We start from the raw sequence: 25,882 nt of genomic DNA, 5'->3' as shown, positions 1-25,882 counted from the left end.
CCTGGTGGGGCTGGTCCAAGGTGTCCTCCCAGAGACCCGCCATTGCCAGGATGGGATGGGATTCTAGTAACCGGCCTCTTGAATATGTCACTGGACATCCTCAAGGGGATGGAGACACTTAAACCAGGCTTTGGTTTGGACTGGTTCCCACAGTCACACTGCTTCCTCTGTGAAGACGTTACTATCATCCTTCTTTTCCTCTTACCCTATAAATATAAATCATGAAGTTGGGTCAAATGATAAAGGAAGCCTGCCTTTTCAGGACAATTATCCTGGCTGTTTTGTACTTCCACCCTCCCTCTATCCTCTGGGGATAGATCTGACTTGTGTCCTGGGATGTCATCAGGCAGATTTGCATCAAGAACAGAAATCTCAATGTCAAAACTCAAGGCTACTCCAGATCATTTCTCCTCCCCCATCCGCTAACACCCCTTCCTTGTTTGAGTGTGTTTCTATTCTCTTCTTGTCCTTGTCACTCTCAACTGCACAAGTCTTGGCACTCCCTCTCGGGACAGTCAGTCCCCAGTCTTTTACTAAATCCCAAATCTTACCATTTCTGTGTTTTCTCACTACTCATTTGCTTAATCCATTGACCACTTGGTGTTCATGGCTCCTTTAGAAGTTAAATCAATAGTGACATTATCAACCACTGCTGTTAGCAACTTATTCCGATATCCCAGATGTTCATATAATCCAAATGGTTATGTTCAAAAGTAAATAATTCAGAAAACATATTTACCCACCACAAATTCCTAATCTCTAATATTTTTATTCAAACACTCATACAGTAGATACCTGTCCCTCAAGATCAGTAGTAATGCCAGATCACTGTTCCTCAAGTTAATTTCCTCCTACACCTATCAATCCTGGATTCCATGGACTATGATCTCAATAATTTCCTTGGAATAATAAAAAATTCCTTACCACTCATTTATGTTGTAAACCTCCAAACCAAGAAGATCCCGATTATCTGCCATGCCATAGCTACTGCTGGCCTTATAATAAGCTGAAGAAAAAGCACGAAACATGATCTTGTGGTACCACTGTAAATACAAAACCATCTGCATCAACTGGGAAGCACCTATAATGCCTGGAAATTTTGTTCTCTTTTTTTGTGTTGGCCCAATAGCAAAAAGACAAATCAATTAAAAAACTGGGAAAAGAATAGACTTTTTCCAGTGAAGACATACAAGTGGCCAACAGGTGTATGAAAAGGTGTTCGCCATCATTAGTCATCAGGGAATACAAATCAATACCACAATGAGCTGTCACTTCACACCTGTTAAGATGGCGATTATCAAATAACTAAACATGACACATGTTGGTGAGGATGTGGAGAAAAAGAAAGGAATGTAAACTAGTACAGCCATTATGGAAAACAGTATGGAGGTACCTCCAAAAATTAAAACTAGCATATGACCAAGCAATCCCACCTCTGGTATATACCTACAGGAATTGAAATCAGGGTCTCGAAGAGATACCTGCACTCTAATGTTCATTGCAGCTAATTCACAATAGCCAAGATACGGAAATAACCTAAATGTCACCGATGGCTGAATGGATGAAGAAATGGAATATTAGTCAACCTTGAAAAAAGAAGGAATTCCTGCCATTTTTGACAACATGGATGGACCTAGAAGACATTATGCTAAGTGAAATAAGGCAGACAGGGAAAGGCAAATACTCGCTTATATGTGGAATCCAAAATAGTCAAACTCATACAAGCAGAGGTTAGAATGGTGGTTGCCAGGGGCTGGGGGGATGGAGAAATGGGGAGCTGATGGTCAAAAGATACAAAGTTTAAGTTATCAAGATAAATAAGTTCTGGAGGTCAGGGATATGGCATAGTGTCTACAGCTAACAAGACTGTATTGCATACATCACATTTGCTAATAGTGTAGATATTAAGAGTCCTTACCACAGAATAATAGTAATAAAGGAAGTGAGAGAAAACTTTGGGAGGTGATGGATACGTTTGTGGCCTTGATGGTGGTGACAGTCTCAAGAGTGTATACTTATGTCCAAATTCATCAAGCTGTATATGGAAAAGTATGGCATCATCGTTGATTCTTTTGCACCTTGAGACATGCCATGTCCTCATCACAAGAGAAAAAATTCGTAACAATGTATGGGGACTGATGTTAACTGGACTTATTGTGGTGACCATTTCAACGTACATACAAACATTGAATCATGTTGTACCCCTGAAACCAATATAATGTTATATGTCAACTTTACCTCAATTAAAAAAACACAACAGATGAAACCATTTGAATATTGTAAATGAGTTCAGTGAATCCCTGAAACTGCCCCATGCCCATATGAGAGGTAGGGGAAGCAGAAAGGATGAAGTAAGATGGAAGAAAGTTGTACAAAGCAGTAATCAAATTAAAATCATTTAAGTTGCTATCAGCTCCTTGTGGCAAAGTTCTGTGAGCCCTGATCTTCTTTCACATTTTTCCTGGAAAAGCATACTTTCAGATCCAACCCATAATAGTTTCATCATTTGCTCTAATAAGACAATTTCAACTTAATAAATAAAACCAAAAGCATCCCTTATGTATGAATAAAATTAGTGAACATTACAGAGAAAAGATCATATTTGCACAATCTCAATAAAGGAAAGAGAAGAACTGAATGATGATCGATTCTCATTCAAGCTTATCTTTGAAAGCCAGTAAAACCAGGTTATCTTTGGCCAGCATCTATAAGACCATGGTAGGCTGACTTATTGGTTTGCAGGTAAGGTAAAATATCAGGTCTTTTACAGTTCCTGACAAGCTCTTAAAGTAACTAGTAGTCTTAGGAACAGAGAACTATCCAGAACATTATGCATGGATGGTCTTCATAGAAGACGTCATAAGTCTCCGAAACTTCAAAAAGTCTCTCTGACCTCTTTTATTTCTACCCCAAGTAGAAGGAAAGGCACCAAGCTATTATAGACCTAGGGTTTGTGCAAGCCACCTGGAGACCTAGGGACCAGAAACTTCCCATGGGGAGCAAAGACAAATAGGCATATTTCCAAAATGGACCCATTTGCCTCCCGATCACCCAAAAGACAGTACATTATCTTAAATTATGAAGATATGATTCATTAAAATCCTGTGATGGGCCAAAGATACACTTCTAAGAGGAGTGAGGCACATGGCAGTTGTAAGCAGATTAAGATTAACACATTTGGTGAATATCAAAGTCTGAACTAAATTTAATGTTCTAATCAATTGTAAGGTACAACAAATTTAATTAGGTAGATTAAATGATATTTAATGATATGCCTGATTATTACTCTGCAATATTGAACAACCAGCTCATGTAAATAACTATAATTAGTCTTATTTTAAAATATGATAGTCAAGACTGTTTGAGATAAGCTGGAGAGAAGGAAGGGGAGAAATAGATAAAAGTTAGCTGCTCTGAAGCCACTCTCAGGACCCCTGGATCTACATGTAACCCAGGAGATCGAGGCAGATGGCTGTGTGCCTAGATCCTCCTGCACTGTGGTTCTCAGGGATGTCACGGGGCTGAAGCAGCTTCCTGAATCGTGTTTACACGTCCATGTGTACAATACCCCTGACCATGGGGATGAACCACCATTCAATCATCCCTTACACCCCTCTAATTAAGAACTCCATTTCAAATTCGTTGTATCATTATATGATAATTTATTCCTCAAACCTGGAGGTTGCCGAGCTAGAAGAAAATCAAATTTCAGTGGCTTCTTCTCTTTGAAGGACCAAGATATTCTTTCACACTTGGAATCCGGATTAGAGGATAAATCCATCAAATCAACGGAAACAACTTAAGAAATGGACAGAGGATTATTTCATTCATATATACACAGTTTGCACTGTGGCAAAAATAGTTATATTTTAAAAAATTAGAATTTTTTGAAGTTTCATAGATATTAAAGACTTTGTTCTGCTTATACTCCCTTTGGTTTACCGAATCAAACTCACTCTTTAATTGGCATTTCTGGCATTGAGTGCTAATAACAGCAGCTTTTTAAAATTCTTATTATTCCCAGGTCAAAGACCAAGGGCAGAGGTCATCGAGATGTCAAGTCTAATCTACCTACGGATGTGGCAGCATTAACTATGGATGTTCAAGCCAGACATTGCCAGCAGAACCACATCTCTTCACTCATAGGTGAGTTTTTACTAGTAATCACAGAGACTTGATATCAAAGAAAATTCTTTATTAAGAACCAAAGTTATAGATTCCTATCTTGGATTCATTACTTAGAATTTTTGACCCAAATCAAATATGTCAATTGGACCATGTTCAATTCTATGATCTTTAGAAGATGCAGCCTACAGCTGAAGAGAAACAGATACAACACCAATATTTTATCCTCTCTGAAGCCCAACTTAGAGCCCCTGGAGTCAGAAGTTTTCAAGACAAGAAAAAGTCATCCTTCTTCGGAACTGAGAGAGTAGAGGCTATTCAAACATTCAATTTTAAATTGTTAACATGACTTGTTAGAATGTGATGGAGCAAGTATAATACCTTCTAAGTTTCATTTTTCTCCAGAATACTGAGATGGATGACCTTGAAGTCCAGTTTCCCCATAAGTGTCTTTATTCAGTGATAAAATTAATTTCCCTACAAAATAATTCCCTTAAAAATGTTAAAAATATATCATAGTCTCTGACTAAAAGGAAACAAAACAAATTGAGAAGTTGAATAGCAGTGTAATAAATTCCATACAAGGATCTTACTGCAGCATTATGTATAATAGTAAAACTGGATATAATCCCATCTCTATCAAAGAAGAAATAAACAGATCATGGTATTCCTGTTCTTTGGAATACCTCTAAACTTCTAAAAAGCTAAGTTAGAGTGACTTGTTCTGATAAGGAGAGATCTATGATATATGGTTTGGGAAACAGCAAGTTGCAAAGCGATGTAGTTATGTAATTTATGTTAAAAAAAACTTTATGTGTATTTATACATTCATAGGAAATTTCCAGAAGACTAAACCCCACCCTGTTAACAATAGTTCCTTCTGAGTAGGGGAGTAAGTTTGCAGGGAAGGGGATGAAAGGGGAAGGTTTCACTTTACTCTACATAGATCTGTGTAATTTGACTTTTTTTACAGTATGTATTTCTTTCATAATTAGAAAAATGAGTGATGTGACCGTCTGGTGCAGGGCAACAATATTATATTCACCAGTCTCTGTACTGTATGTTACTGCACAGCACGGACTGTAGGAGAACGCCCAGAGGAGTAATGAGGACAAAGAAGACATGACACCTGCAAAAAGTCAGTGGAGTATTTCTACATAACAATCCTTCCAGGTGAGTTATGGTCAGAATCTTCCACTGCTCCAGCTCTCGCAATAAACCTAGAACCTGCCCAGGGTAAGCCAGAAGATGACGCCCCCCTAGTCCACTCCCCTCCTGGGTCCTGTTTATGCAGGGTGACTGCCATCAAGCAGACAATGGACTCAGGATGGGGCGTGTGCCTTTAGGGAGGCTGGCAGAGAGGTGCAAAGTGGAACACCAGTTAAGTGCACACACCTAAGAGGCAGAGTTCCAGGTGCAGACTCAAAATGTATCAAGAAAGTGTGTGAAGAAAAGGAAGCTACTCAACCTCTCTGAGCCTCAGTGTCTTCCCCCTGTAAAATGGGGATCACAGGCCTACTTCACAGAGCCATTGGGGAAGATACATAAAAGTGCCTGTGACAGCCAGTGTCCACATTATTAACAAAGTCGTATCTGACTTCAGAATAATCGATGAAAAGAATAATGTCGATGAGACCAAAGACAAGATGCCCAGCTTCGTAACAGCCCCAGCAGCATGAGAATGAGAGGAGCTCCGAGTAAGCAGGGTTCTTCACAGCTCCACTGGAGAGGACGAACAGGGGCTACAACAGGATAAGTGGCTGTTGTACAGTGACTCGTGTAGTGAGGGTGGGTCCCTAAAGACACTGCGAAATACAGTTACACACAGTGGCTCCTAGGAAACAAGCACAAAGCAATCAACACAGCAGATAGGAATGGAAAAGGGGCGAGCAGAGGAGAGTCAGAGCCACAAAATCTGACAGAAGACACTGAACAATGAGGAGCGCCCAGCTCTGTCAACAGCTGTTGTGGTTGCGCCAGGAGATCAAACATCTGAGGCAGCCATTGTGGGGACTGCTGGGAGCACAGTGGTCACTGCAGCCACACCCCAACAGCAGTGCATCACAGCACACGACCCCGAGACTTTCCTCTCCATTAATCATTGTTTCAAGATGATGAATATCCTCATGTTACAATGTCTCTTTCCAACCCTTGTGGACAAGTGTCATCAGAACCCCCTGAAGAGGGCACAGGCCAGAGTAGGAGGGAACACTGGAGGCTGGGGGAGTGGCACTGCACCTGACCACACGGACTATCACCTGGGCCTATTGAACACTAGAGAAGAACTCAAGGATGTCATCCAACGAGAATTCCCCATCTTGCCACATTCAGAGACACTACAGAGTTTCTCGTCCGTTCTTTACAAAAATGTTAACGAATTCATGTGTCATTAATTCATAAAGAGGAAAATTCTTGATAAAGTGACAGGGTCCAGTTTCCATGACCAGGTTTTTCAGTTGTTTTGATAATATCCCACATTCAGAAATCGGAAATGTAACCTATTGGGATGTGTAATATAAACAAGGTCTTTTTTTCATGTAGATCAACGCCCAGATTTTTAGGGACGACATAAATCATGAAAGCTGCTAACCATTCCTCCACCGGTTTCAATCAGACTTTTAAGTTAATTTACCAATCTCAGGAAAAGAGAATTTGGCAATTCAAGTTTTTTGTTTCTGCATTCATGGATACAGTACAGCCAAGAGAATGAGCAGAACAAAATTAACAAGAAGGTCTTGCTTGCATTTTATCTTTTGCAAATAAGCAGGATATTTTATGCTCTATTCCTTTCACCACTCTAATCAATTTTTAAAGAAATACAGTACAACTATCTCTAAGTGTGTTTATCCTGGAACCTTGCCAGAATCCAAAGCAGAGATGTTAAAGCTGACGGGTTTCAAATGATCCCCAAGTGCTGTCTACCTTGAACATCCCTCTCCCAAAGCTGGACCACCGGTCTCTTCCTGAGGGATCAGAGTCATCACCTGTGTCCCTGAGAAACTGGTCACTCAGGCCTGAACTGAGATTAGGTGATCAATCTAAAGAGAAAAATGCTTAGGCTATTCTCATCTTAAGGATGCTGTTACAGAGGCCTCTGCACTGCAATGTGTTGGTGAAAATGTCCTACTAGATACTTGCCTGGGAATTGGCTTGTTCTCCTCTGTTCTTACCGGATCCTGGGGAAACCAATGATTAACTTCAAGGATGCCTCAACTTCCATATCTGCAAAAAAGGCAAGGAACAGCCAATGTTACCACCCTGCACAGTTCTTAAATTGTGCTTGCAAGAGGGGCCACAAGGGCGAATCTCTCCCAAAAGCTGATGAAATGATGGCACTTTGGCTGGAGAAGGCAGAGGGCAGCAGGCAAAATGGAAAGTTTCTGAGATGTCAAACCAGTCTCCATAAGCAGTTTAGAGAAGCACCTGGCCCTGGACTAGGTAGGAGGCTGTGGAAAGATGCACAGGCACACAGGTGGGAGGAGGAATCAAGCAACGGAGGGAGGCGGTGTGGCAGAGGCGCGAGTCCAGCTTCAATTTTGGACAAAAGCACTTGCACGATGCAGGCCCGCGGCTGCCCATGCAGCCGCCTTACTCTCCTAACTCCCGGGTGGCCCTCGTCCCATCACATCCCTCCGGGAATCAGTCCACGTGGAGCTAGTGCAGGACCAGAGTTCTGAGTCAGGGCGGTTTGGCCCTCGGCCAAGCGCACACCGCCCTGCTCCTCCCAACAAGGCTAGGCACCGCCCCCATGCCCAGAGCATCCTGGGAGTTGTAGTCCTGCAGCCCTACAGGCTGCTGGCTGGGAGTGGTTAAGAGACCAAAGCTTCCAGCATGCACAGCTAAGGGCCCCAACTCCCGCCTTGTCCCTTCGCCCCAGGGCCCCGCCCCTCTGCTTGTCCACCCCACCCTCTACACCCCACCTCATCTCTATACCACACCCACCTTCCATGCCCTTCACACCCCCCAACCCCAGTGTGGTTGGGCTGCATCCCTTGTGGCCGGTACTCAGGTACGGGTGGGGCTCACCAGCCTAGCTATTGCTGAGGATGCTTGCGGCCCTCGTGGACGCTCCCTGGCCAGTATTTGAAACATAAATTCAATATCTAAAATGGAAATACCGGGTGCCTGGGATCCTGGAATTTGCCTTTTCAAGGCCACCTGTCCTACCATCCCCTCCATCTCTCCAGGCTGCCATGATCCTCCCTCTGGACCCCGTGGTCAGGGTCGCTGCAGAGATCTTCCCTTTTGACCCCGCCCCCCTGAAGGGCCCATACCTTGGTCAGGCGTCTTAGAAGGACTGCCATGAGCCATGTCATAAAAAGGAGAAAACATCAGAGTGGACAGCCCCAATTCCTGCATATACAGACGGGAAACTCACGTGCACAGGTAAGTGACCCCTAAGCCACTTCAGGGGACCACACGCATGCCCCTTCTCTGACGCTGCACACAGGCTTGTTCACTGGACTTCCTTATCCCAGTGTGGACCTCTTGGCCTCGTTAACAGAGGCAACAGCACTGCAACTTCCTGTTCGTCCTTCCCACAATGTTAGGCAAGTTTGTGTAGGAAAATAATATGCAATTTCTGCTCTACTATAGGGCTGGCTCCTTGGGAACCAGTTTTAATATCCCTTTTTAAATATACCCTCAGAATCACAAAATAATTAAGCAAAATAATTTGTTGCTGTGGGGAGTTATGGTGATAACTCTCTGAAGTCATTTTTGCATTTAGCTTCTCTGATTGACTCCAAATACTACAGCACCACACGCTTCTCAGACTGGTGGATGCACAGCTCCACTTCTTTGCATGGAGGACGCACAACAGCAGAATATCCATGGCCCGACTTTCTGGAGCATCAGTATTACTACAAGATTTGGAAGAAGCAAAGTTAGGTCATTTCCAAGGTAAGGAATTAAAAACTTAAAACTAAGATGAGGTGGGAAAGTCATATACCATTAATAATTGTCAGTAATCTGTGCCTGAAATGTCAGACTTTCTCTGAGAAAGAACTCTGAGACCCTATTTCCCATTGTTTTAAATAGGAAAAATTAGAAGACATAGAAAATCTATCAAAAAACCCTACCAATTTCCTAAGTCCCGGTATGGCACCTAGACATAAGTTATGAACATCATGTTAGGATGTAAAATGCTTAAAACACAGCTGCTTAGTCACTTCCCATTTAATATGGTTGTTAACACAGTTGCTTTGTGCAGCAGCAGTGGCCTCTCTTAGACCAGCTACTGTACATCTTGTCCACACTCCAAAGCTTTGAAAAGAGGAGACTAGCATGATTGATGGTTAACTAATTGTATTTGGAAGCCACATGAGGCTTTTCCAGCAAATCATTTAGTTTAAAATGTAGTTTTTGAATAAGCAATGTAAACTTTATGTAAATATCAGCTGAAAACTGTGTTGAGAAATAAATAGCTGCTATGCAGTTTGGGTATTAAAAACTAACATTCTTCCAAGAATACATTAATTAGGGATATGTTCTGTGGTGTCATCTGCATTATGAAATAGATGGCAAAAGCCCATTTATTTTAAAGATTTAAGCTGTAATTTCAAGTCAACTTGGAGCAGAGAAGTCCTTTCAGACTAAGTCCCAGATTTCTGGGGCCCTGTGTCCAGGATGACCGCTTGTGAACATCCACATAGAAACCTGCCCTAAGGTTGTGCATTAAACAAACAGACCCCGTTTACCCCCAGACCCCTCTCCTTTTGCCATTGTGCTTCTCTGCTCCATTCAAGCTGCCTCTCCTCACCTTCTATTTTGAACCCAATCCATTCCAGCTTTCTCCGTACTGCTTCACTGAAATGGCTTTTATCCAGGTCACTAATGATTTCCATTTTGCTAAGTTCAAGGTTAAGTTTTAGTCCTTATCTGACTCTTTCAGCGGCATTGGACACAGATGATACAATTGAGCACTTTCTCCTTGAAACACTTTCCCCTGGATTTCCTAGACTCCCATCTCCTGGATTCCCTCCCTCTTCACTCTATCTTCCTCCTGCTCCCCCTCCTCCACCAGATCTCTAGTAATCCTCAGCCTCCTTCTCTTTGCTGTGTGCCCTCTCTTCTCAGAGATCCCACCCAGTCTCCCAGCTCTGAATACCATCTGCTGGTCACCCCCAGGCCTGGGTCCTCTTCCCTAAGGGGAGCACGCAGGAGTGGTCCTGGACTCTTTCCTTCTCCACCACATTCAATCTCACAGCACGTTGCGGTGGCTCTGCTTGCAACACGCATCCTGATGGCAGCTTCTTCTCACTGTTTCCATTTCTACAGCCAGGTTCAGCCGCCTTCTTCTCTTACTGCTCTACTGCCAAAGACAGCCTCCTAACCTGGCCCCTGCTTCCTCTCTTGCCCTCCTACAGTCCATTCTTCACTCAGCATCCAGAAGGGTCTATTAAAAATGTGAAAAATATGTTCTATGCCACCTCCCCAAGCCCCCCACATGAAATCGTCCCACTGTCTTCTCATTGCAGTAGAATAAGAGCTTAAATAACCAGATAACCTGGCCCCTGCCTACCTCTTTGGCTTCATCCCCTATCCTTGCTTGTTCAGACTCTTGTGTGTCAGATTTTCTGGTATCTAGAGCTGAAAGCAATCTTAACTCATGTAGTTTAGATCATAGAATCTAGAGATAGGGCATAGAAGGAAAAGTTCAAGAGAGAATGAATGGCCACAAGTGGTTCAAAAAGAAAAGAAAGAAAAATCACATGAAACCATGAAAACATAAATGATCTTGATGTGTATATGGTAGTCCCCCCTTAGCCACGGTTTCACATCCAGCAGTTTCAGTTACCCGTAGTCATGTATCTGAAATCATGGATAAGGGGGGACTACTGTGCCCAAAAGAAGGTAGTAATAAAATGAATTTAATAAAAATGAAGCCAACAGACTTGCAAAAAAATAGAAATACCTTCAATCATATTCTGAAATCAAAAAACTTTACTTAGTAAATATTAAAGGACAAAAATTTCACACATTTTTGTGCCATAATGCAATAAAATTAGAAATCGAGAATTTAGATGCTCAACTCCTTGAAAATGTTAAAATATTCTTTTAAATAAATTTTAAAGCCTTGGTCAGGGTGAAAATCCAAAACACAATTACAGTGCCAATAAATATACTATCTATCGGATCCAGTGGTCGTGAAAGGAGAGTGCTCTCTGACCCAGAAGCTCCTAGAATGAGTCTTATGTTCCTCAGAACTCTAGCACCACTTGGACTCGTGTAACCTCATCTCATGACAAGTGGGAGCAGCAGTGTAGGTTGTGCTGGGAACTGTAACTGTTGCAGAGGCCAGTAATAAATCGGAGGACTCCCTCCTGCTGAGCCAGAACTTGCCCTGATCTGATCTTGACTTGATCTGTGTTGCATATAAGCTCAAAACTGCCCTCTGACAGCAGGCAGCCTGGATACTTACACCAGCAGCTGCCATGGAAAAGGTTGATGACTCCAAAAGAATGTATGATCCACCTCATGTCAGGAGTCAGGCCCCAGAAGTTCTCTGGATCAGGGCTCAGAGCCAGACTGCTGCATTCCCTCTGCTCTCCCCGTGACTGGTCTGGAATCAGGGAAGCACACAAACGTTTGTGAAGCACAAAATGGCCACTCTGTGGGCTCAGTCAACATGTAGAAGTGTACAAATGAAGGAATATTTTAAAAGCCTAACAAAACAATTTGCACAGTTTGATTCAAGCTCTGTCACGTGTTCATAAACAAGTCTGGAAGAGAATTTGGAAATGTTTGACATTTTAAAATTCTTTTAGTTTGTTTAAATTTTAAAACATATGATTACAAATAAATTGGTACATAAAAAATTTAAACCTTAGCTATCTAGAAATTTCAAATATCTACCATGAGGCATTTCTCAAAGGTCAATGTAACTCTAATTTTACTACAATAATGCCATCGATGAAATAATACATATTCATATTCACAGAGAAATGAGCAATTGCTATAATATAATGTTACAGTATTATATATTGTTATAGGCAATATACTATAATGTTATTTATAATACTATAAAGTAGCAATTGCTATGATATAATATTAATAAATATATATATCAAACACTTATAATCAGTCAGACATTGCTCTAAACACTTCATATTCATCATCTCACAAGAATTCTCTCTGAGCGAGAGTCTAATACTTTTTATTAGTAAACAGTACATATAATTGAATAAGAAACTATTTAAAACATGGATGGCTCTTGAAAATATAATGTTGAATAAAAACACAAGTTACAAAAGTATATGTAAAATGTACATTTATAGAAAGTTTAAAACTTACAAAGTTAAACTATATTATTTACAGATACATATATATGGTAAAACTATAGTGAAAATCAAAGGAAAAGTGATTTTTTTAAACTTCAGATGAATGATTCTCCTAGTGGGTAGGCAAAGGGTAATATTTGGGAAGGGCCAAGCAGACAGCTTCAAAGGTAGTGGTAAAATTTTATTTATTATGAAGTGATAGGTACAGGGTGTTTATTTTTCTATATATGTTATATATTATTTTGTATGTATAAAATAGTTCATAATTTTTTATTTTTAAACAGCTTTATTGAGCTGTAATTCACATGTTACCAGCCACTCATTTAAAGTGTACAATTTAGTATTTTTAGTATTCTCACATGTATGTGCAACCAACACCACAGTCAATTTTAGAACATTTTTGTCACCTCAGAAAACCCCAAGTCCCCTTTAGCTACACCCTCCCATCGTCCCTTCCTTCCCCCAGCCCTAAGCAACTGCTAATGGACTTTCTTTCTCTGTATTGACATTTTATATAAAGAGAATCATATAATACGTGGGCTTTTGTGACTGGCTTCTTTCACTCAGCATAAAGTCTTCAAGATCCATCCAAGTTATAACATGTCAGTACTCCATTCTTTTTTATGGCCACCATAATAATTTTTAAAAAAATTTATCTTGAATGCTGGTACTTGAGGAAAAATAGTTTGATTAGAAGAAAACAGGAAAGATTTCTCTGGAGATCCTAAAGGACCTTCTACTTCTGAGATCTCTGGGGGTGGATGGCATGGTTCTCACCCTGGAATGGGATGTGCTTTTTCCAATACTAGGAGTACTAAGCTCTGGGGGGAAATTGTGGTTCCCAAGTGAATGAGAAAGAGAGATGAAGAAGAGTTATTTTTATTGGGGGAAGGAGACAAAAACTGATGAAAGAGAGAGACACAGCAGGAGAGAGAGATGGGTAGAGAGGGAGCAGGGAGAGCTGCCCCCTTAACAGAGCTCTGCCCAGAGAAGGAGGCCGGAGAGCTGGATGCAGACTCTGAGGGGAAGAGAGAAGGGTATGAAGTAAGAACATCAGGTCATAAACCCTGATTTCTCCAACAGTGGGAGTCATTGGCCCTGAGGGCCTGGCTATCACCCTCCAGGTGGGCCCTTGGGGCCCAGGAGGGGGGAAGACTAATGCTCAGGACGGAAGTACATGCACAGGTGGCATCATGGTGTGCATGGGAGTCCCCATTGCGAGGTATGGGACTTTAGGGAAAACCTGCATTTGGTCTCCATGCCCTTGGATGGATTCATGTATTCAATCAACAACCTCTTTAAGTGCCTGCTATGTGACAGACACTGTGTGAAGCACCAGAGATACAATAGCACCCTGTCCCTGCCTTTGAATGACTTACCATCTCATAGGAACAGTCTTTGTTTGTTCCATCTCCCCAAGTTCTTGGAAGTGTATTCTACGTAGAATGGGCAAATTGAAATTATAGTTGATTAATAATTGAAGAAATGAAGATTTTTACATTTAATTCTTTTACAAAAATACAATATCTGAAATGTAGAATTGTATAACTTTGTTTTCCTTTAAGTTAACGATACAGGCAAAATAGAAAATGAAAAAACTCTAACTTTCCAGTATTAAATGTTCACATTGATGTCAACGGGAACTTTTTTCTCTCATAAAGCATACGTACATAGAAACTTTACATGTTTAAAAAAGGAGGAGAGGAGAAAAAGAAATACATAAGTGACACATCCTTTACCGTTTCATTGCATTTCAAACTACTGTGATGATTCATGTCCATGGATTTAAGGGTCTGACATTTTTTCAGTGACCCATTGGTTCACAGAAGGATTCACCTCCTTTATTGCTCTTGGACTCAGTCACACTTCTGAGCGGCCAGTGAAGCATTCTTACGCTGACGCTGGGCTTCTCTCCCTGCAAATGGTGTTTACTGGCAAAGAAGAAAGTTGCCTTGAGTCAACTAACGTGGGCCATCACCCTTGCTTTCACTGAAGAGTGGGAGTTTTCTCCCTTCACAGTGTCTCAGCCCCATCTGCCTTGGACTTGGCACACACAGCCCATTGTAACACTGGTTGTGGCACAGAGCACTGTCATAGTCTGTCCCTTGGTGTGGACGAAGTCTTGGTCACTTGTTGGAAGTTGTGTCCCCTCTTAGTAATGCACATGCCTGTGAAAATCAGGTGCATTGTGACTCCAGACTCAATTTTTATTCCCTTTCCCAGTTGGGGTCTGCAATTGGTATTTCTGATATTAGAAACTGAAAACGCTGGTAAGCCACTGAAAGAAAAATCCTATGGTTTCTGGGAGCTTCAAACTTAATCTTGTCCTTGTTTCTTAGTCACACTGGAGGAAGAGAATCTATGAAAAATGACAATATAGAGACCTGTGGAGAAGCTTTCCAAACAGGAAAGGTCTCGAGCACAAGGATAGAATCTTCACGTGGCTTCTGCAGCCCCCATGCAAAACGACGTTAAATCTCAACATGATGCTGAAGTGAATGTATTTTATCTTGCTATTAAACTTTCAACTTAAGGTTATGTTAGGGTGAAATGCTTTATTAAATCCTTTATTCACAAACAGAAATAATAAAATAACTATTTTAAAATTTCAGATTTCATAACCTTCCTGGCCTCTGGTCTTTGGAGGAGGCAGCCTGAGCTTTGCAAAAGGAGGCTGTCCTCTAAGGCAGCAAGGTCCAGTAGAAATAGAATGTGAGCCATGTGTGTAATTTTAGATGTCCCAGTAGCCACGTTAAGGAAAACAAAAAAACAGAAATTGATTACAATAATACAACTTATCTAACCCAATATATCCAAAACACTATTCTAGTATGATCAATATAAAACTATCAGTGAAATGGCCTACACTGTTTGTACTAAATCTTTGAGATTCACTCTGTTGACACGTCCAGCACATCTCTGTCCAGACCAGCCCCATCCCAGTGCTCAGTGCCCACAACTCGGAGTGGCTGCCACATGGGAAGTGCAGCTCTAAGGGCTTTGACTCCTCTGACCTCAGGGAGGTGAAACCTGGGAACCACCCCCACATCTCTGCCAGGGGCAAGGAAATGCCCGCTCCCTACCAACATCTCTCCTCAGGCCCACAGTGGGGAGAGATGGTGCCCCCCTGAGAGAGGGGAAGGGTACAAGCAGGAAGTTTCAACTGCTTGTTGGTGTGGGCCCATTCTCCCTTCCTGGAGATCAGACAGTGACTAACGGAAGATGGGACCCCAGGAGGAGGGAACCCCATGTCTTCAGATCTGTCCACAGCCTTGACCTACAGAGTTTAGATTAGACGGAATAGTTTAAGGAAGGCTGACTATTTAGTTTACAGTTTGGCCTTGGACACTAGTGATCAGGCTGTGGTTATCTGTTTCCTCCTATGGTGTGGGGCCCTGTGTGAGTTTAAGCACCAATTACTTGTCTGCATGTATTTCTGTGTAACTCAAGAGATCCAACTTTCAATAAGGCCTATAGAGTTCCTACTGTTTATCAGGTAACTTGTAATCAAGTTGTCATTGAATCCTGGCATCCATGTGCAATGGGTGTGTGTATTAGTTAGCTATTGCTGCTTCGCAAATGACCCCAAAACTTATTTAGCTCTTGACTGAGCTGGTCAGCAGTTTACACTGGGCTCAGCTGGGCTGCTTCATGCATGTGGTCAGCTGCTGGTTCACTAGGAGCTCTGCTTGTGGGGGTGAGCTGGAGCACCTTGGTTTTCCTCCCTGTGGTATCTCATCCTCTACCAGGCTAACATGGGCTTGTTCTCATGGAGATGCCAGGGTTCTGAAAGAAATTGGAAATATTCAAGTCCTTTTGAGCCTGGGCCTCAAACTGGCACACTGCATTCTATTGGCCAGAGCAAATAAGTCTGGCCCAGATGCAAGGTTTGGGGAAAGAGAGTCTGCCTCTGAATTGTAGCAGGTGTAAAACCACATTGCAAAGGGCAGGAAAAAAGAGAGGGATGGAGAATCACTGCCATTTGTGTAATCAGTGTCATGATACCTTTGCTTGCAGACAAGGTTTATATAACTGTTCCAAGGCAAGTCACTTGTCCAAAGCCCCACAGCTACAAAGCGGCTGGGCTGGACCACAGTGTCAACTCTGCCTGACTCCAGAGCCCACCCACTCCCACCGGACAACACTCCTCCTGCAGCTGCCCTAGTCACCCCAGGTTCTGGAGAGGGATGCTTCTGCAACAGGAGCAGGATTCCTTTGACATCCGTGTCCACCTAGTACTCTTCACTGTTGGGAATTGTCCCCTAGTGAGAATGTTGAAGCATTTTGGAAAGAGTTTGGATAATTTAAGAAAGTGGCAGAGGGCTCAATTTAGGAAATCAAATCCCAATATTATATTTTTTGAATTTATAATCATAGGAGAAGTTTGAAAACACACAGAATATACTCCAAACGTTTGCAAATTCTTTTTGTAAAATTTTCTAAAAATTGTTTTATTAAAGTCACATTGGTTTATAACATTGTGTAAATTTCAGGTGTACAGCATTATATTTTAGCATCTGATAGACTGAATCACGTTCACAACCAGAAGTCCAGTTTCCTTCTGTCACCATACATATGTGCCCCTTTGCCCCTTTTACCTGGTCCCCATCCCTTCCCTTCTGGTAACCACCAATCTATTCTCCATATCTATGTGTTTATCTTCCATATATGAGTGAAAGCATACAGCATTTGTCTTTCTCTGACACATTTGTCACAAATGTCTGACACATTTCACTTAGCATAATACCCTCAAGGTCCATCCATGTTGTCACAATTTCATCTTTTTAATGGCTGAGTAGTATTCCATTGTGTGTGTGTATATATATATATATACACCATATCTTTATCCATTGATACTACAATGAGATATCACCTCACATCTGTCAGAATGGCTATTATTATAAAGACAAGAAATAACAAGTGCTGGAGAGGATGTGGAGAAAAGGGAACCCTCATACACTGCTGGTGGGAATACAAAATGGTGCAGCCACTGTGGAAAACAGTATCGAGATTTCTCAAAAAGTTGAAAATAGAAATACCATACGTGGGCCGGCCCCGTGGCTTGGTGGTTAAGTGCTTGCGCTCTGCTGCTGGCAGCCCAGGTTCGGATCCCGGGCTCGCACCGATGCATCGCTTCTCCGGCCATGCTGAGGCCGCATCCCACATACAGCAACTAGAAGAATGTGCAGCTATGACATACAACTAACTACTGTGGCTTTGGGGGGAAAAAATAAAATAAATAAAATCTTTAGAAATACCATACGTTCCAGGTATTCCACTCCTGGGTATTTATCCAAAGAACATGAAAACACTAATTCAAAAAGATATATGCACCGCTAAGTACATTGCAGCATTATTCACAGTAGCCAAGACTTGGATTGAAGTTCTCTTCATCCCTTCTGGTAATTGTAGGCTAGCCATGATTTTTAACACAGACTAAATCAAACTACTGTGCCTGTAACAGCCTCTTACTCTGAAAGCAAGAGCCATAAAGATAGATCTGCTGAGGAGTTGTTTCCTTCTGCTGCAGTTTAGCCAGACAGCTGAGCAATTCTTGAAGAAGTCCTTTGATTTCAACAAGACAAAGCTGGTGTCTAAGACCCCAAACTGAGGCGCTGCAATGGGGGCAAGTCCCATAGCACACGTGGAACTCACTTACAGCTGATACATCTCTAACCCCAAGTCTGAGGGTCTTGCCCTGGCCGCACATTAGAATCCCCTGGGGGGCTTTTAAAGTTTCCCCAAACCCAAGTTGCAAGAGACCAATTAAGTCAGAATTCCTGTGGTGGGACTTGAACCTCTGCACTTTTAGAGCTCTCCAGGTGACTACAGTCTGCGGCTGTGGCTTCAGACTCACATCTTTTGGTGAAATCGTTGCAAGTGGTTTCTCAAGAAAATGTGAAAACGTTTGCCACTGAGCTGTAACCTTCAGTCTCACCTGCATTACCTATTTACTACCCTTTGCACGAACCAACCCCTGCTCCTCGTCTTTTTCCTCATTCAACACCGTCCCACAGGTATTGAGTGTATGCTATGAGAACAGCACTGTGCTAGGTGTCAAGGCTTTGGTGAGCATTGTCGTGGGGGTGGACTTTGCTGGAAAAAGATTGCATCATAAAAACTCAAAGCCATGCCACTTACCAAATTGAGGCAAAAATGGAAAGACCCAGGGGGTCACGCAAGGGTGAGGGCATTAATAGATATTTGGGATTATTAAAATCCATCTGATGATGTTATGAGTGAATGTGTTCCACTTTAAAACAAAACCCTGCTGTTATTCTGAGATATTGAGTTAGGATCTTTGTGCAAATATGCAGGATTTAAAATGTTTATTGATGTATAACATGCGTACAGAAATATATGCAGAAGTCATCCATGTAAACCTCAAAGAATTATTACAAAGTGAACACACTTGTGTGACCAAGAACTAGCAGCAGATTCACTCAGGCCCCGACAATCCCTTTCTCCCTCTTTCCTCCACACAGGTAACCAATATCTTACCAGTGAACACTGTATATCGAGTTTGTCTTCTTATACGAGTGTTTTATTACAGAACAATTTAAACAATATACAAAATAAACAAAATAGCATAGTAGGCCCGTCACCCAGCTTCAACAACTACTAATCATTTGCCATTTTTGTTTCATCCACACTCCATCCCATTCCCACGGCACTTTATTATTCTTCTAGTCCTTTGTGTGTCTGGGGGGGGGTAAGATGTACGCACACTGAAAGGCACAAATCTCAACTGTAAAATTTTGGCAAATAAACATGCCCATATAGCCTTCACCCCTTTAAGAATAGAATATTTCCATCACCCCCAGAAAACTCCTTCCTGTTCCTTCCCAGGCAATTTTTTCCTTCCCCCGAGGCAACCACTGTTCTGGTTTGTTCACCATAGGTTCATTTTGGCTGAAATCATCCCACGTATATTGTTTTCTATCCAGCTTGCCTCCCTCAGCATGAGGTTGCTGAGACTCGCTCAGCATGTGTGTGTCAGCGTTTGCTCCTTGGCACGGCTGAGTGCGTTCTGCTCTGTGGATGCCCCGCAGTGCGCTCAACTTCCGCCTGGGGAATTGCAGGTCATCTCCTGTGAACATTCTTGTACAAACGTTTACTTCCTTTATTAGCATTTAAGTGACACACCTTTGCAGTTTTTAGTGGTTGGTCCAGATTACAATATGCATCTTTAACATATCACAGCCTACCTAGACTTAATAGTGCACCAGTTTAATCAATGTAAAATATGGAAGACTTGCTACAGAACAGTTCCATTTACCTCTGTCTGTCCTTTGTGCTATTGTTGTCATAAATTTTACATCCACTCATGCTATAAATCCCACAATACGGTGTATAATTTTTGCTTTAAATAGTCATAAGTCTTTTAAAGAACTTAAGAGAAAAAAGTTAAGTATTTGGAGGGAGATGCTTTGAGGCTCTGCAAATGTACTGTTTCTTCTTTAAGTTTCACCCAAACTTTTTGCATTCATCAGTCAGTCTTGCCCACAGTAATTATTACTGTGGTGTTCTAGTGGCGATTTTCTATTTCATGCTACCCAGGCGCATGTATTATTTGGAATTCTGTGAGGAAGATTCCCCTCTCCCTCTCACTTCCTTCTTCCTTTCTTTCTCTCTTTCTCTCATTCCCACCCTCTTTTTTTCTTTCTTTCTTCCTTTCCTTCCTTTCTTATTTAATCTTTTTTGTATCAGTATAGACTCATGGATGTTTATGTTATTCTCTGAGTAATAATCCAATGCTATAATTATTTATTTTGTTGCTCACAGTTTTCAAGTTTGAGCCATTGGGAGGTCTTTCAGATTGATTCCTTTTGACACGTCATCATTTTCTGTGTTTTTTTTTTAAAGAACTTTCCTACTTTCTGGCACTACAAGATGCTCCAGGCTCATCTTGTATTTTCCATCCCTAGCCCTAGAAGTAGCCATTTCTCCAAGAAAACCTGGTTCTTTTTATTGGAGAATGATATTTAGAAACCAAGATCTGGGAGCTAGGTGTGCTCATTGATACTAGGGTGTCACTGTTTCTAGACCCTCTCAGCAGAGCTTGGAAATGTATGTATGAATATAAACTCAGGTATACACATCTATCTATCTATCTATCTATGTGGATAGATATATTAAAAGAGACATGGATTCATACTGATACTTCCAAGTCCAATCCAGCACCACAGAGTTTATTCCAGCATTCTCCTTTTGTTTATTTGTAACTTCTTTCACCAACAGTGAGAAACTTAACTCCAGTTATCTACAATATATTTACTAATGTGTCAACTAGTTTCAGAATCCCTAATCCATACCCTTATGAAAAACAAATTTACCACCTAGAGTACAGTGTTTGTGTCCAGTACGTGAGTTTTACAGTATCCCATCAAAACATTGTCTCCCAAAGTTACATAGGTCAGGACCTTTCATCCCCACCCCTTCTGTGTGGTTATGTCACGTGCTTGTAATACAGTGAGATTCATTTGTCACTGCATTCCATCTGAGTTCCCCAGCATCCTGATTGATTTTTAAAATTTGCAGAGTAAAATTCACTCTTTGCGGTGTACAGTTCTATGGGTTTTGACAACTTTATGGTCATGTATCCACGTCCACAGTACCATACAGAGCTATTTTTATCACCCCCAAAATTCTCTCATACTGTGTCTTTGTAGTCAACCCCTTCCCCCACTCCATCCCTTGGCAACCACTGATCATTTTCTATCCCTGTAATTCTGCCTTTTCTAGAAAGTCATATAAATGGAGTCATATACTATATAGCCTTTTGAATCTGGCTTCCTTCACTTAGAGAAATGCATCCAAGATTCATCCATGTTTTTGTGTGAATCAAAAGTTTATCCTTTTTATTGCCAAGTAGTATTCTAATGTACTGATACCACAGTTTCTTTCTCCATTCACCTGATGAAGGACACTTAGTTTATTTCCAGCTTTTGGCAGTTATGACTAAAATGGCTATAAAGATTCACACAAATATTTTTGTTTAAACATTAGTTTTCAATTTGCTTCAGTAAGTACATAGGAGTGGGATATCTGAGTCATATAATAAGTGTATGTTTAACTTTATAAGAACCTGCTATAAACTGTTTTCCGAATGCAACTATCATGTTGCATTCCCAGTTCTAGTTGCTCCTTGTCCTCACCAGCACTTGGTATTTGCAATTTTATGTTTTATTTTAGCCACCTAATAGGTGTGTGGTATCTTATTGTGGCTTCTGCTTCCTTTTTGAAAGTGAGTTCTGCTAAATATAGAATCCTGTGTTGACTTTTGGGTTTTCTTTCTACACTTGAAAGATGTCATTTTGTTGTTTATTTGTCTCTTTTGTTTTTGATAATATATCATCCATCATTCACATTATTTCTCCCTGTATGTAAGGTCTTCCCCTGCATATATGTATTTCCCACACTGCTTTCAAGATTTTCTTTTTATCTTTGGATTTTAGCAGCTTGACTATCATGTGCCAAGGTATGGTTCTATTTTGTATTTTATTTTGTGGGTTTGTTGACTTTCTTGGATCTAAAATTTTAGATTTTCCACCAAATTTTGGAAGTTTTATGCTATTATTTATTGATTTGACTTTCTGCCTCATTTAATTTTTCTGTCTCTCCCCTCTCTGCTGGGGACTCAATCATCTCACAGGTTATAAAGCTCTCTTCATTTTTCTTCAAAATTTTTTCATTCTTCTCTTCAGACTGTATAATTTCTATTGCTCTGTCTTCAGATTTCTTCTACTATTTCTAATCTATCAGTAAACTCAAAAGTATTTTTTTAATTTCATCTTCCTATTTGGTTCTTTTTTATAATTTCCATTTCTGTGCTGAGTTTCCACATCTGTTCATTCATTATGAGAATATTTTTCTTTACCACCATGATCATCTTTATAATAGCTGCTTTCTTATCCTTGTCTGCTAATTGCAACACCTTGGGGATAGTTTCTACTGCCTACTTTTCATCACATATGGATTACATTTTCCTATTTCTTCAAATATCATGATTTTTTAAATTGTGTACTGGAGACCATGAATAATATTTATAGACACTCTGGATTCTATTGTATTCCTTTGAAGAGTGTTGTGATTTTTCTAGCAGGGAGTTAACTAGGCTGGACTAAAACTCCAATCTTATCTCCTTTACAGTGAGCATCGCTGAAATCCTCATTCAGTTCTTTCATCTTCCAACTGATGTTTTTACTCTAGGCCCTCTGGGGTCTACCCTGCATGTGTGTTGTTCAAAGATCTGCCAATTTGGTGTGTCTGCGGGGGAGACTTACATACACATTTTGAGATTTTCCTCTTTGTGCTTCCTTCCTTCCATTATTTCTCCCCTAACTTTCAAGCTACTCTGCCAGCCCTAAAATACATCCTCTAAGATTACAAATAAGACTGTAGTTTCTCCCCTGTCTGGGCCACGTACAGATTTTGGAATGCTTTGAGGCAAAAGACTCAAGCTTGCAAATATCTCCTGGTGTAATTCCCATCATTTAAGGGAAGACTCCTTCTCAGTTCTGCTTGCTTTTGGAAAAGATTTATACATACACACATATATACATTTATTATATGTGTATTACATATACACATATGCACGATTCTATATAAATACATGTAATATTTTATGCAGATTTTTTCATTGTTATCTGTGAGAGTGTTAGTTCAACAAGCTACTCCACCGTTACTGGAAGCCAGACTTCAGTTTTGTTTCTTTTTTGGATTTTATATAAATGGAATTATAAAATATATCCTTTTGAATATAATTTCTTTTATGCAGCATTATGGTTGCGATATTCATCCATGCTATTGCATGTAGCTAGTGTTTGTTCATTTGTTGAAAATAATTAATTTTTTTAATGGTCATAAAATATGCATAACATAAAATTGACCATTTTAACCATTTTTAAGTGTACAGTTCAATGACATTCAGTACATTCACATTATTGTGTAGCCATAACCTCCAACCATCCACAGAACTATTTTCACCTTGCACTGAAACTCTGTGCCCATTAAACAACAACTCCCTGTTATCCCTCCCTCTTGCCCCTGGGAACCACCATTCTCTTTTCTATTCCTATGAATTTGACTGCTCTAAGTACCTTATATGAGGGGAATCATGCAGTATTTTTCCTTTTGTGTCTGGCTTTATTTCACTTAGCATAAAGTCCTCAAGGTTCATCCATGTCATAGCATGTGTCAGAATTCCTTCCTTTTTAAGGGTGAATAGTATTTCACTGTGTGTATACACCACATTTTTTTGTGAATTCATCCATTGATGGACACCTGGCTTGCTTCCAGCTTCTGGCTATTTTGAATAACGCTGTTAAGAACATGGGGCTACATATGTCTTTATACCTCTACGTTCAGTACTTTTGGGTGTGTACCCATAAATGGTGTTCTGAGATTCATTTATTCACATGTGGGAGGGATCCCCACAACTCCAACAAGCAATTCTTGGAATGCCAGCTGGTCATCAGGTAATTCAACTCAATTTGACACTGTCAACCCAGAGATACATCAGATTCCACCGTTTGAGGGCTCCGTCCTATAAGACTGCACACCCACCCAACCTCACCTCAACTTCAGTTGCCAGTTACAAGCCCAGGCTGTTACGTGTACTTCTGACTGACTGGCTATAAACCAGAGGTTCCCACAACCTCCTCCTTGGGTTTGATTAATTTGCTAGAGTGGCTCACAAAACTCAGAGAAACATTTACTAGATCACCAGTTTATTATACAAGGATATAACTCAAGAACAGCCTGATGGAAGTGGTGCATAGGGAAAGGTATGTGAGAAGGGGCACAGAGCTTGCATGCCATCTCCAGCTGCACCACTCTCCAAGCACTCCTTGTCATCGCCAACCTGGAAGCTCTCTGAACCTCCTTCTATTGGGATTTTTATGGAGGTTCCCTCACGTAGGCATGATCAATTATTAACTCAGTGTCCAGCCCCTCTCCCCTCTCTGGAGGGTAGGGGTAGGGCTAAAAATTCAAAGCTTCTAATCAGGGCTTGGTCTTTCTGGTGACCAGCCCCCATCCAGAAGCCATCCAGGAACCCACCCAGAGTTGCCTCAATAGAACAAATGGTTCTCCTAGCATTCTTATCACGTAGGAAATTACAAGGGTTTTAGGAGCTCTGTGTCAGGGATGGGGTCAAAGACAAATATTGGAACAAGAGATGATCCTACTGTTCTTTTTTTTTTTTTATGTGAGGAATATCAGCCCTGAGCTAACATCCATGCGAATCCTCCTATTTTTGCTGAGGAAGACTGGCCCTGGGGTAACATCCGTGCCCACCTTCCTGCACTTTATATGTGACGCCGCCACAGCATGGCCTGACAAGCAGTGCGTCAGTGCGCGCCTGGGATCTGAGCCTGGGCCGCCAGCAGTGGACTGTGCACACTTAACCGCCACGCCATGGGGGCCGGCCCCCACTCCTAATGTTCTTATCATTTAGGAAATTACAAGGGTTTTAGGAGCTCTGTGCCAGGAACTGGAGACAGAGACTGATAAATATATTTTCTATTATTTCAGAACCCGTAAGAGAATTTCTAGATCATATGGTAATTCTATTTTTAATTTTTGAAGGAACTGCCATACTGTTTTCCACAATTTTATGTTCTCACCATCAGAGCAGAAGGTTTCCAATTTCTCAACATCCTTGCCAACACTTGTTATTTTCTGATTTTGTGATAGTAACTATCCTAATGGGTGTGAAGAGGTATGTCATTGTGGTTTTATTTTGCATTTTCCTGATACTTAGTGATGTTGAGCATCTTTTCATACGTTTACTGGCCATTTTATGTCTTTTTTGGAGAAATGTCTATTCAAGTCCTCTGTGCATTTTTAAATTGTGTTGTTTTTTTATTGTTGAGTTGCAAGAGATTTTTATATATTCTAGTTATTAATCCCTTATCAGATATGTGATTTGCAAATATTTTCAACCATTCTATGGTTTGCCTTTTTACTCTGTTGATAGTATCTTGTGATACAAAAAACCTTAGCATTTTTTTTTTTTCTGTGAGGAAGATCAGCCCTGAGCTAACATCCATGCTAATCCTCCTCTTTTTGCTGAGGAAGACCGGCTCTGAGCTAACATCTATTGCCAATCCTCCTCCTTTTTTTCCCCAAAGCCCCAGTAGATAGTTGCACTTCATAGTTGCACATCCTTCTTCTAGTTGCTGTATGTGGGATGCGGCCTCAGCATGGCCAGAGAAGCGGTGCGTCAGTGCCCGCCCGGGATCCGAACCCGGCTCGCCAGTAGCGGAGTGCGAGCACTTAACCACTAAGCCACGGGGCCGGCCCAAACATTTGCATTTTGATGAAGTCCAATTTGTTATTTTTTTTGTTGCTTATGTCTTTGGTGTCATATTACAGAAATCATTGTTGGCAATGGCATTTGGCCCAATGACATGCAGCTTTTATTCTGTGTTTTCTTCTAAGGATTTTATAGCTTCAACTCTAACATGTAG

The 25,882-nt window shown here is 41.1% G+C and overlaps 1 long non-coding RNA gene across 1 annotated transcript in view; it reads left to right on the top strand.

The window, feature by feature from the left end:
* The first annotated feature begins 8,969 nt into the window (after positions 1–8,969).
* The window catches only part of LOC147915756 (uncharacterized), a 28,627-nt gene continuing 11,714 nt past the window's right edge, over positions 8,970–25,882 (top strand). The window contains exon 1 of the long non-coding RNA XR_015553764.1: positions 8,970–9,027. This is a non-coding gene — a long non-coding RNA (uncharacterized LOC147915756). The remainder of the gene's footprint in view (positions 9,028–25,882) is intronic.

This window comes from Ceratotherium simum, chromosome 12 (genome assembly GCF_057802395.1).
Source record: "Ceratotherium simum simum isolate JZ-2026a chromosome 12, ASM5780239v1, whole genome shotgun sequence".
In the NCBI taxonomy this organism is placed as follows: domain Eukaryota; kingdom Metazoa; phylum Chordata; class Mammalia; order Perissodactyla; family Rhinocerotidae; genus Ceratotherium; species Ceratotherium simum.
The sequence above is the reverse complement of the archived record's forward strand: the minus strand, read 5'-3'. Positions and strand labels throughout refer to the sequence as shown.